Source organism: Cicer arietinum, chromosome 1 (genome assembly GCF_000331145.2).
Source record: "Cicer arietinum cultivar CDC Frontier isolate Library 1 chromosome 1, Cicar.CDCFrontier_v2.0, whole genome shotgun sequence".
NCBI lineage: Eukaryota > Viridiplantae > Streptophyta > Magnoliopsida > Fabales > Fabaceae > Cicer > Cicer arietinum.
In genome coordinates, this window is record NC_021160.2 from 21,219,188 (window position 1) to 21,232,706 (window position 13,519).

Below are 13,519 nucleotides of genomic sequence, written 5' to 3' on the forward strand. Positions count from 1 at the left end.
CGATAAAGACCACTTATAAGGTAGACAAGCTAACTGAGATCTGCATTGCTGAGATTGTGAGATTACACGGAGTACCATCGAGTATCGTATCAGACCGTGACCCAAAGTTCACATCGTACTTTTGGGGAGCAGAGCATGAAGCTTTGGGAACGAAACTAAGATTGAGTTCAACTTACCATCGACAAACGGACGGACAGACTGAGAGGAGAAATCAGTCCTTGGAAGATCTTTTTAGAGCATGTGTATTAAATGATAGGGGAAGTTGGGATGATGTACTTCTGTTGGTTGAGTTTACCTACAACAATAGTTTCCACGCAAGTATTGGAATGGCACCATATGAGACTTTATACGAGCGCAAGTGTCAAACGCCTTTGTGTTGGTATAAGGACGGTGAAAGTATGATTGTAGGACCAGAGATGGTACAACAGACTACAGATAAGGTGAAGAAGATAAAAAAGAAAATGAAGACGTCACAAGATTGTCATAAGAGTTATGCGGATAAGAGTCGTAGACTTTTAGAATTCAAACAGGGTGACCATGTGTTTCTAAGAGTCACGCCTACTATTGGAGTTAGTAGGGCCTTGAAATCGAAGAAATTGACTCTGAAATTCATTGGACCATATCAGATATCTGCAAGAATTGAGCCTGTTGCTTATCGGATTGCATTGCCTCCGATACTGTCCAATATTCATGACGTGTTTCATGTGTCGCAGTTAAGAAAATACCTTGCAGATCTGTCACATGTGATCGAACCAGACACAATTCAACTGAAGGATAACTTGTCATTCGAAGTACCACTTGTAAGAATTGATGACAGGAAGATTAAGCGGTTGAGGAACAAGGATGTTTCGTTGGTCAAGGTGATTTGGAACCCAACTACTGGAGATGCGACTTGGGAATTGGAGAGTATGATGAGGGAACAACACCCTGAGTTGTTTATCGACGTGTAGTTTCAAGGACGAAACTAATTTTAGGAGGGTAGTAAAGTAAGACCCACAGTTTTAAATTCTAATTTATGTATTTTGGTATTGAACTTTGAGGCTTTTTAGCCAAGTTATTGTTATTTTGTGAGTTTAATGCCCAAAAATATCTTTTGATGCCCTATTCAAATTATTCTTCGATAAATAAATTAGATTAAGTACTGTGAATCTAAATTAGATTATTCTTCGAAGAATAATTTATTTATGTTACGAAGAATTTAATTTCGGGCAGTTTTGTTAAAAATATCTCAGGTTGATGAAAATGGTATCTGTCAATTGAGTTGTGACGAGAGTGAATATTTTTATCAAATTGTTTTGAGAGGTTATGGGTGAGATGGTAATTTTGATAAATATCTAGAAATTTGTAGATATTGGATTGGTTTAATTAAGATTTATATATATAAGTAATATATATATGTGTGAGAAGAAAGAAAAGGAAAGGAAAGAAAATAGAAGAAAGGAAAAAAAAAAGGAAATAGAAAGAAAGGAAAACTGAAGGAAAAGAGAAAAGAATTTTCCTCTCCCTGCCTCGCGACAGTCCACCTCTTCTTTCTTCTCCATTCATTTTTTTTTTTTTTTGCTTCTTTTGCTTCAAAAAAAGAAATCCAAGGCTTGGTGGGTTAGAAAATAAAGATTTCTCAGCTTCATTCTTCTTGTTTGATTCGAAAACGAAGAAAAACGGTGTTAGGGGTTTCAAAACCGTCAAACATAAACCTTCACGTTTCTTCTAGATCTAAGCTTTATTTCGCGAAGAGATAGAAGGGAAAGTAGCTCGTCATTCCGCTACGGTGCTAGAGAGTCAACTTTGGAAGCGATGATGCGAACAAAGTTTTTACCGGAATAAATCGCAATACTGTAATCATTCGTTAAAGCTATCGTTAAGGTATGGACTCCTTCCAAACTTTTAGTTTGCATTTAGGGACTTATTTGTGGTTGTGTGGAAAATAAATTTGTTGGGTTTGAAGTGTAGATTTGGGGAAAATGAATTTAATGCTTTTATGGGTGAAAGTTTGGAGTTGAGTTTTTGGTGAAATTGATCAGTGTTTTTGTGTAAAAGGAATTTGATTCATCTATGTGTGTTGTTGAGGAAAAGTAATTTGATGTGTTTGAGTTGTGGTTTGTGAGAATTAGTTTGGCATGTGTTATGTTTGAGTTTTGTGGTGATTAATGATTGAACTTAGTGTGGATTTTGTTTTTGAATTGGTCGAATTTAATGTAAATTATGGATTAAATTTGATGTGTGTGGTGGAAAATAAATGTTTAAGTATGCTCTGTGTGGAATTTGAAAATCGTTAGAGTTAAATGAGTATTAAAAATGGGGAATCTTTTATTATCTGCATTTACTTAATGATTGTCATGAAAATCATTAGAGTTAAATGAGTATTAAAAATTGGGAATCTTTTAATATTTACATTTACTTTATGATTGTCGTGGATAGAGTCAGAGTATGCTCATGCATTTCATAGTACATGGCGACCGGATGGACTATGGTGAGAGTGGTGACCAGATGGGCCACGAGATGATTCCATGTGATTTATTGGTTCATCTTATCTTTGCGGGGATTGCCGCATCGTGTAAGGTCTGCGATAGACTATACATTTTTGGTAAATCGTGCTGACCCATGATAGGTGGCACCTCGGTAAATAGTACTTCGGCCTGTGATAGACGGTACATTTACGATTTACATTTTTAGTAAATCGTGCTAACCCGTGATATGTAGCACCTCGGTAATTTAGTACTTTGGCCTGTGATAGGCGATACAATTATGATTTACAACTCTTCGATGAGGGTTTTGGTTTGGAATTTCGAGTCCATGCATTTTGGCATATATGCATTGCATTAGGGTGCTTGGCACGCGAGTCACGTTTGATTCAAGATTATGATTGAGTGTTTGAACTCAAGTTTTGTGTGTAAGTGTTGATTGATTTCGAAACCATTTTAAAAGCTGAATTTTGTTGTTTTCTGATGTTTTCTGATGTGTATTCGAATACAAAAGGTTGTATTCAAACACATACATTCTATTTTAGTTACTGACTTATATGTAGTCGAATATAGAAGGTTGTATTCGAATATAGACATGCTGTTTTTGCTGCTGATTTCTGAAACAGTCTTGTATTCGAATACAGAGATGTTGTATTCAAATACGACAGTGCAATTTGGTTTAAAACTTCATTTTCAACTCTGTTTATGCATGTTTGGCATATGGAAACCCTTTCAAGGTGCATGCTAAGTTGAAAGGTTATTTTATGCATTGAAATCTAAATGTTATATGTTAAATATTAATTTCGGTTGGTGACCCTTTACAATTATTGTGGAAATTTGGGCTTTGCCCTCATATGACAACCTAGAGCTTCCCACCGGTTAGTACTCTATAGATGGGAAGGTAGTTGGACACACCTGACTGGAGCTGTGTCAGGAGGATCTTGCGGGGCACGTGGAGATCACCCGGGTTGTAAAGTTTTTTGAGTCATGATCAGATTAGACGGTTGTATAGGGACTAGAGGTCTTTCTTTTGTGGATGTAGTTACTGTATGTTGGAAGACTGTGCCTATACCTATATAGTCAACTAGACTTTTATTTTTATGGGTCAATGTACGACTTTTTCGGGAAGTTAAGATTCTTGGGCAGTGCTATTGTACATGTGTCTGCCAAGAATACCCCAGGGGTATGAGCTATGTCTGATAGGTCTCAGAGCCCCGGTGTATTTTGCTGTTTTAAATACTTTGGATTTTTATTTCAAACTATTTCCGTTGTTTGTAAATGTTGTTGACTTTTGTCGTTGTGTTACGACTTAAATATTTATCCAAAAGTATTTCCTTCTTTATTTCTTTTTTTTTATTAATTTGTTTTGAAAAAAAAAATACACTCGCGCTGTTAAAAATCGGGGTGTTACAAATTCAATCCTTGGTTTCAATATTTCTTAGAGAACTAACTCAAGTTCAAAATTTACATACACAAGAATCAACAAACATAACAGAAACAATTTATCAAGAACTTATCATTTTCAACACAATATAACAACCAATATTTTCGGACGTATACTGAAAACAAGAGATGATACTAAAATACCTAAAATGTAAGACTCTAATTTCCCTAAATCTCACTTTTCAAATCCCAATACTTTCAAAACCAGAATTTAGAGTTTTAGTCCCTAAAAACCCTATATGCAACATGAAAAATGATCATTGTAAGGGAAAAAGGAATTCAGATGATAGTTTAAATGATTTATCCTAAGCTTGAATTAGATTATGACCCTCTACTCTATCTATAGTCCTTTGGTCATTCCTTCAACTTCTCTTAGTTAATTGAGGTAATGTGGGATTTACATATGATGGTTCTTGTGATAATGAAATGGATAATTTATGATGGAAGGGAAATGAGTGTGACCGAGAAAGAATAATTGTGAATAGTGTGAGGTGTGCTTGTAAGAAAATAAGGAAATAAATGGGAGGTTGGTGTTGTTGTGTCCTTTTCAAAGTGAAGGAAATGAGGGGTTAAGTGGAAATATGTATATACAATTGTGTGGATAGGGGGAAGAATGGAAAATTTCTTAGCTCTACTAAATCTTAGGTCTTGCCTACACCACTACTTTCCCTTTCATCCAATCACTATGATAACGATTGATTCTAAAAGAAATAATTAGTTCTAATAATCATGTTAGTGAAAAGGATTAAAGGTTATCACAAACTTAAATTTTATAAATATCTAACCCGTTAGTGGTATTCGATCATTATGTTCAATCCTATTTCCTAAATGGCCTTTTCTAAAAAAGGTCCTCCCCAAATAACCTTCAAACTTCAGTCGTTAGTTTGAATTGGTATAAGATAAAAAATGAGGTTTTGTTAAAACTAAATAGACTCACAACTCGGATTTTGGTAAGGATAGAAAGCAAACATTTTGAGTTGTGACATATGAAATACATTATGTAGTTCAACACTAGTTGGAGATCTACTCTTTGGACAATTTGAAAAACGCCAATGAATCGAGTACTTAGTTTTTTTACTTTTAAAACTCTTCCAACTTTGACGATGGGAGTAACCTTAAGAAATAAAGAGTCACCTTCTTCAAACTTTAAAGGTCTTCAGCAGTTGTCGGCATAAACTTTATGCCAAGTTTGAGCTACTTTCTACTTATCGCATATGGTCTAAATCTTTCCAATGGTTTATGGAATCACCTCATATACTAAGATTGCTTTGTATCCTACCTCTTACAAACATAAGATAATAATGAATGAATATATAATTATGAGGATAATGTTTATAATGCTTATTTGATATGCTATTTGATAAATGTTGATGAAGTTCATGTATGTATTATATGATAAATTTTAATTGTTGATGATGATACTCGTTAATCTATTATGATGTCTTTAGTTGCATATATGGACTAACTTATGGTAAATGATCCTCGATAGCAGATATGGATCAAGAGACATCTAACAATGATGTTGTTATTTTTTTTCATATAAATAGGTTATGTTTGAGGGTTGTGTTGTGATAGAAATAAAGCTCGATGTTCGAAAATACATTGGGGTATCTTTAGTAGGAAGGTCTTATGTAAAAGCGATGTGCATTGTTGGAGCGTTTTATTGCATAAACTAGGTTACCTTGACTATACACTTTTGTTCATGGTGTAGTAGGTGACTTCTCTACCCGTAACAACTATGAAGTTTGTTGGATCCATGTGTCGAGGTTAGTTGTTGATTAAGTTGCACTACATGCTAAGTGATATATACATTGTAGTTAGGTCATCAATGTATGAGTCATATGTGTTGATCCCTTATAATGTTGATGACATGTTGATATCTTTATATGATGATGAAATAAGTGCTAAGTAAAGGTCATATTTATAAACTAGTAATTGTTGTTGAGTGATTGCTTTAGTGTATGTTATGCTTGTTCTACTTTTTTTTATATGTTTAAATTGTGCTAACGAGGAATGGAGTCTTGTTAATGGTTCTCGCAATGTGACAATATTGCTTAAGTACTTGAAGCCTTTAAGTCTATTTACATTAGACACTGATCAATTGACATGGAATTTTAAGGTATTTTGTTATTAGAAAGTTATAATGTTGTTGACTCATACTCATTGCAAAATGATGATATCGTACTCTAAAAAGTTAATAAATAAATATTTTATTTTGTAAAAAATTTCCACTATTTGATATTAATTCCACAATTACCAGCATATGGTGTTATTTTATACTTGTCCACCTATCAAAATGATGATTTAATTTTTTATTTATTTTGTTAATTTACCTCTATTTTAACTTTTTCTTTATGTTAATCAAAATTTGGTTGAGAATATGATTTGCAAGTCGAATGATTCTCTATTATGGACACATTTCAGAAAAATATTACTTGGAAGCTTGGGGATGGAGGGAAGATCAATATTTGGCTTGATTGTTGGATCTCAACCGAGCAACCACTTTTTTTCAATTTGTTGCAAACTGATTCATTTTTAGTTACTACTTTGACCGTTAAAGATGTTGTAAACAGGGAAAAGAAGTGGAACCTTCATCTGATTCAAAATTGATTCACTACCAATATGGTTAATCACATTATTGTTATTCCTCATCTTCTTCTTCTGGAAGGTGGTGAAGACAAGTTGGGTTAGGGGGATAATATATTTAATGAGTTTTCTCTAAGTAACACTTATAAATATCTTTCTTCAACTCAAACTATTACTGCTATTGATACCAACTGGAAAATCATCTGGAAGTCGAAAGGCCCTATCGGATCCAGACTTTCATTTGGCTTATGTCATATAGAGACTTTTGACAAATCATACACGACACAAATGGAACCCAATAATCTCTATTGAGTGCAACTGGTATACGAACATTGAAGAATATATGACTAATATGCTGAGGTATTGCCCATATGCGACACAATAATGGATTAGATAGAATATTGCAGCGTATCAGAGATCTTAGTGGCAATCCTTCTTTATGATATCGTGTCAGTACTTATGGAAATGGAGGAACAAAGAAATTTTTTAAGAAGGCTTTCAACGGCGTAATAACCCAATTGAAACAATCATGCATCTTGTGAAAGAGGTCGAGAATGGAAACTGTGTGAAGAGGAATGAACATCTGTTGAGACTAGAGATCCTATATGTCCGCTGGAGCCGACCAAATAGCAATTGGATCAATCTCAATTATGATGGTACTTACAAGAGTTCTACATCCATCGCTGGATGTAGGGGTCTTTTTCGGGATTCTTCTAGAAATTGGATTAAGGGGTATGCTCGAAAAATTGGTATGTGTAATGCTCTCACAATTGAGATGTGGGTAATGTTGCATGGGATGGAGTTAGCTTGACAAAGGAAGATTACAAACCTAGTGATCTAGAGTGACTCCAAAGTCTTGATAGATATGATTTGTCAACAGAAAATAGATGATCACATTTTTCCAACCTTAGTTCGTAGAATCAGAAAGTGACTCGGTAGGATTGACATGTCAAATTCAACCATACATGGCGTGAAAGAAATGGTTGTGCAGATTGGCTAGCCAATTATAGTCTTACATTAAATAACATTAAGCTCTTTGTTCTCCCAGCTTTTCCGTCAAATGAATTGAAGATCATCTTAGTTGATGATAATTTTGGAATCTCCTTTCCTACGCTTATTAGAGTTGTTTGTTAATTATTTTTGTTCCTTTTTCTTTGAGCCTTTAGACCCTCTTTTGTACCAAAAAAAAAAAACTTTTTCTTTCTGCCAGATTGGAATTTTCATAATTAATAGGTTAAATGTATTTAAAAGGTAAAATATTTACTCCTTCGATTTCAATTTATAAAACTTTGTTTTTACTCTTTCTTTGTTTTTCAATATAAAATCATTCACAAAAGTTAATATGCATTAATGATTTCTTTACAATAGTATCCATATTTAATTTATTATTGGAAAACATAAATGCTTTTGTCTCTCGTATTATATCAATAAGTGTAGGGGTAAATTTGTAAACATAAACACTATTGTAGACAAATTTGTTACTCCAACAACTTTTTTTAATACTCTGATTTTTGCTATTGGTTCCTATACTAAGAGACAAAGGGAGTAGTATCATAAATACACCATATATGATAGTTATAGAGACATTTGAAATTTTAGGATGCATGTATAAAAATATATCAAAAAATGAGGCAAAAATAGTAAATCTTAATAATACAATTTATAAAAAATATAAGAATTAATAGAACAACTTACATGAATTAATTTTGCCTCACATTGAATAGGTGACTCTACCTGTAAGAGTATTTCAAAGTTTGTTACAAATAAGATAAAAAAAAAAAAAAAAAAAAAAAAAAAGTCAAATAATGATACACAACGAAATATGAGATTAATTAGAAAATGGACTTTGAGTAAGAATTATGGATGAAGGTAAAACCATCTCCAAACTATTGCTAAATATTTTCGTCCGTCAACGTTGAGTTACGTATAATTCAGTTTTTAGCGAGTTGAGTTGTGTCAAGTTGACATAACGATACTTTTACAATTTAATAATAATAAATTTATGACCTTTACTTTTTTATTTATTAATTTATAACCGTTAGTTTTTTTTTAAATTTATCACCGTTAATTTTTTTTACCGTTAATATGTATATTAAATACATTTTCTTATTAATTGAAACAATTTATTTTTCTTACTTACTTTTTCTTTCACAATTTTTGTTACACAAGTTTTTTTTCTTTAAACTTCTATTAACAATACCTTTTTACTTATTTTTTTTATCTTATTATTTCAAACAAAAATTGTTTGTGGCAAATGAATCTGAATTAGTATAATCTTCAACAATTTCAGTTGTATTTTATTGAAAATTCTCAGTTACTATCACCACCAATCAATTTTAATATCTTTTATAGACCTCAAATGAATACTAAGGTTGAGATCAATAATTAATATTATTTAAAATAATATATAATGATATTAATTTAAATATTTAAATTAATATGTTAAGTTGTAATAAAATTAAATATAAATAAAATATTAATGTATGAATTAAAGTTGTTGGATCTAATATGGTTCTTATGAATTAAACCGTTAGAGTAAAAAACAAATATATTATGTGGCAAGTAAACTCTATTTAATGAAGTCATGTTGAGTTTACCTTTAAAGATGTTCTTATTTAATTTTTTCACATTGACTCATAAGTTTAGAGATGTTGTTGGAGATGCTCTTATTTTTTTTTTCTTTCAATATTGATGTCATTTTACATTTAGTACCTAAGGCAGCAAACTTCCGTCTGTCCACTTTTTATAAATAAATTATAATATGAGTTCTATTACTTTGAATATTCTCTATGTAAAAAAATGAATATTTTATTATTCGGTAGATAATAATTTTCTTACGTAGAAGGTTGTTACAACCATGAATCACAATATTATCTATGTAATATAATTACCTAAATGATACATAATGTAAGACCATTAATTTCTTAAAAACAAAAGTTAGATTTATTTCTGAAAAACAAAAGTTAGATTTATTTCTTAAAAACAAAAGTTAGATTTATTTCTGAAAAACAAAAGTTAGATTTATTTCTTAAAAACAAAAGCTAGATCATTCATATGTTTGTAACTTATTGGAGATAACTCTTTTGTAACAATGTAAAGATAACCTTGGAGATAAAATTCCAAAAACTCTTCTTAAATTCTATCTTTCTGTGTTATTTATACTAGGTTATAATATCTTATTCTAGATTTGGTTAATTTCAAACACCGGCATTATACTCTACCGTATGAGTGTTGATTAATTATATTTCTAGACTTCTTCTTTTTATTTTGACAAATGAATAGACTTCATTTTCAGAATGGATTAGATTTGTTAAAACTGTGAATGGGTTAGATTTGCAAAATAATTCAGATTATGAGCAAAGAAATTAAGCATCAAACAAGAAATTAACGGAGAAGTACAAAGGCAAGTAGGAAAACAATCAAGCAAGTTAAAAAAAAACTCTATAAATATATCTTCATTTATCTTTTAAAGGGGATATGAGATTAACTCTCTTTATAAAAAAAAAACACATACAAAGAAAGAGAAGAAGAAGAAATCAAAGAGAGTATTAGTAACAAAAAACAAACAGAAAACGCAAAGGTATTTTTCCTATATAATAAATAAGAAGGTATTTTTGATTTGTAAGAGTAAAGATAAGACAACAGAATGAACAAAATATAAAAAATAAGACTAAAATATTCAAACCTGTGATGATGTTGTTGTCGTCGCTACCGAAACGGCAACCAGGCTTTTCGGTGCAGCCTCACCCTCCTCCTCGATCTCCTCCCCTCTCTTGGTTTCCTTTCTCTCCCTCTTAATCGGTTTCCTCTTCTTTTTTTCTTCTTTTTTTTTTTTTTTTTTTTTTTTTTTTTGTTCCAGAAACCATTGATGATTTCTATCCACCCAATAGTCGCTCCACCTGTGTGGTTTGTAAGTTTCTATCTAGCATTTTCAGTGTTATGTCACTTTTAATTTTTTTGTGTTGTTGTGTTAAACCTAAGTTCAATTGAGTTCCAAACAAAAACAAAATGCAAATATGTCCATCTCATCCCATTTAGTTTTGCTTTCCCTTCTTATTTTTTTTAGAAATTTAATTTGCTTCATAACTAAATATCAAATTTCATAAATAAATAAAAAAAAACACAAACAAATATTTCGTTAAAAATTAATTAGATGTGACATCTTTTTAATCTTTGAGTTGTTAGGACACAAGTTGTGACAACTTGGGGGTTCTAAATCTCCTCTTCACAGATAAATTAATAAATTAAAATTCATAAACAAATTAATAAATAACAATTATTAAAGGTTAACTTAAAATAACATATTTTAATCCTTGAGTTGCAGAATACAAATTATATAATTCGATATTTTTAAAATTTGTTTTATAAATAAACAAAATCTAAAATCAATTTTTTAAATTTTGATTAATTAGATGTTACATTTTTTAATTTTTAAGTTGTTAAGACACAAGTTGACTATTTGGTGGTTTTGAAACGCAATTTTCAAATCGAAAAATAATATAAAATATTCTTAAGAGGATTAAATTAGATGTGGCATATGTTTTACTCATTGAATTTTTGAGACACGAGTTTTACAACTTGATCGTATTAACACTCACATTTTTAAATAATTATTCAAATAAAAAAAACTCATTTTTTTTGTCAAAATATTTATTTTATATAACAAAACAAAGTTTTCTTTAAAAACAATCAATACATCCGCATTAACCAAGAACTATGTAGCTTTGATTTCTCTATCGCACCGGGAGATATGTAGGAGCAAAATCACTCTCTTGTCGAGCACACTAATAATTTTTTTTTTTACTTTTCTTTCTTAAGCATACTTTTATTTCAAAATCACCTTAAAAAAACAAACAATTGATATTCATATTTAATAATAAGGAGAAATAAATATATTTAAGTTAACATTAATTTTGAATAATTAGTTATAGATAACCGTATTTTAACGGATGTCGTAGGGTGTTAATACCTTCCCTACGCATAATCGACTCTCGAACTCAAAATCTGGTTCAAATACCATTTTTTGTCTATGTTTAAGGGTTTCCAAATACTTTCTCTATTTTAAAATAAATTTTGGTGACGACTCCGTTGAATTTGAGAAACACACGAAATTTTAGGCCGCGACTCCACTAGGGACCCCTAGAGAGTCAAGCCTAACATAATTAATTGTGCATAATTTTTAACTTTTTTCTATATTTGTTTGTTTTTCATTTTTTTTTACTTTATGTGTTTATTATTTCTTAATAAGTATTAACTGACATTATAATATTCTTAAGTTTAGTTTTGAGGTTGCGTAGTGATAGCCTTCTGGATGTACATCCTATTTGGTTAACATGAAGATCTCACCTAGAGTTTGAACTTGTTGAGGGTATTGTCACTCCAAATAGTTTGTTTACCTATTATTGTTGACAATATTCCAAACTAGGATTATTGGCCCTAGGAATCAAATTTAGAACCATAGAGCCACCCTTGTGAGAATTTCACTACATGAGCCAATAGACCCTTTCATCACAAGAATATCCATATAAGCAAAAAAGAATATACCTCATACATTCAAATTTTATATATAATTATTCTACATAGTTTCGTTCATATAATTATTCTATATAGTTTCATTCATATGTCATTGACATTTTTTTTCTAAGGAAAGATAAAACATAATGGCATTTTGCATAAATTTTCAGGATTTTTAGGGAATCATACATACCTTAGTCATGTGTTATTTAAGTGGATAATGGGATCGAAAAAAAGAAAAAAATTTACTTTTAAAGTTCAAACAACCTAATTTGAAAAGTTTAAGGGACATCAGTAATAAAATGAAAACCATACAATGTGAAAGTTTCTTTAATAAATATGGAATGATCTTAAACCTTTTGGCAATAAATGTGCAAACAGGGGCATTCACGGCATTGGCTCAATATTACGACCCTCTTTTAAGATGTTTCACATTTCAAAACTTTCAGTTGGCCCCGACATTAGAAGAATTCGAACGAATATTGAGTTACTCCCTAGAGAAAGGAAATCGTTATCGATATATTGGGAAACCACAAACTTTGAGCACAATTGTTGAAGTGTTGAAAATTGATATAAGAGAGTTGTTAAGTAAGAAAGAGGAAAAATGAGCTATTTATGGTTTTTCAAGAAAATATCTAGAGCAAAAATGTCAAGCTTTAGCCGTTAAACAAGAATGGGGTACTTTTAGAGATGTTTTGGGTCTCATTATCTATGTTGTTGTATTATTCCCAAACCTTGATAATTTTTTTAGATTTTATGCCATCAATGTCTTCTTCGTCTTTATCAAAAATAAACAAAATCCATTTCCCACGGTCCTTGCTGATATATACTACTCTCTGCATATGCAACACGAGAAGAAAGGGGGAACAATTTTGGGTTGTGTTCCAGTGATGTATACTGGGTTCATATCTCACATGTTCAAGAAAGGATATCATGTTGGAGTTAAAAGTATTTGTGAATGGGCTCAGAGTATAGCTAGCCTTACTGGGGACACAATTTCATGATACCGTAGAGAACAAGGGGTGGAAGAAATAATATGTCAATGCTTAGATTTTCCAAATGTACCTCTCATGGGAACTAAAGGATGTATTAATTACAATCCAACGGTAGCTCTAAGACAGTTTGGCTACCCCTATGTTGGAGAAGCCAAATGATAAGTCATTGGAAGCTTTTGTTTTGCACAATACGAATACAGTAGACCCACCGATGTTTTGAAGGATAAGTCGAGCTTGAGAGATGATTATTAGAAAAGGAAGAGTACTCGGATGTTGAAGTTGCATCACAAAAGAACCTTATCAACAATGGGTAAAGAAAAAAGTCCAAGAAATCAAGTTGCCTTTCCATAGTACACCCTCGAATGATCAGGAAACCCTAAACCTACCCTTGTTAAATGAAAAAATAGAAGAACTCAAAGTATCATTGTTAAAATCTCAAGAGGAGAAAAGAAAGCTACAAGCGAAGTTAGAAAAAGTCTCCCAAGAGAATGAGAACTTACGATCAGAAAACACCTGTAG

The 13,519-nt window shown here is 31.4% G+C and overlaps 1 long non-coding RNA gene across 3 annotated transcripts in view; it reads right to left on the reverse strand.

Moving 5' to 3' along the window:
* Positions 1-10,448, reverse strand: part of LOC105852754 (uncharacterized) — a 27,936-nt gene extending 17,488 nt beyond the window's left edge. The window contains exons 1-2 of one of the 3 annotated variants that reach the window (XR_012163148.1): positions 10,177-10,440; positions 8,187-8,225 (exon numbers count right to left, since the gene is read on the reverse strand). This is a non-coding gene — a long non-coding RNA (uncharacterized lncRNA). Of the gene's footprint in view, positions 1-8,186; positions 8,226-10,176 lie in introns of all 3 variants that reach the window. The other 2 variants (XR_012163144.1, XR_012163145.1) reach the window with 2 other exon arrangements.
* Between the last annotated feature and the right edge of the window lie 3,071 nt (positions 10,449-13,519).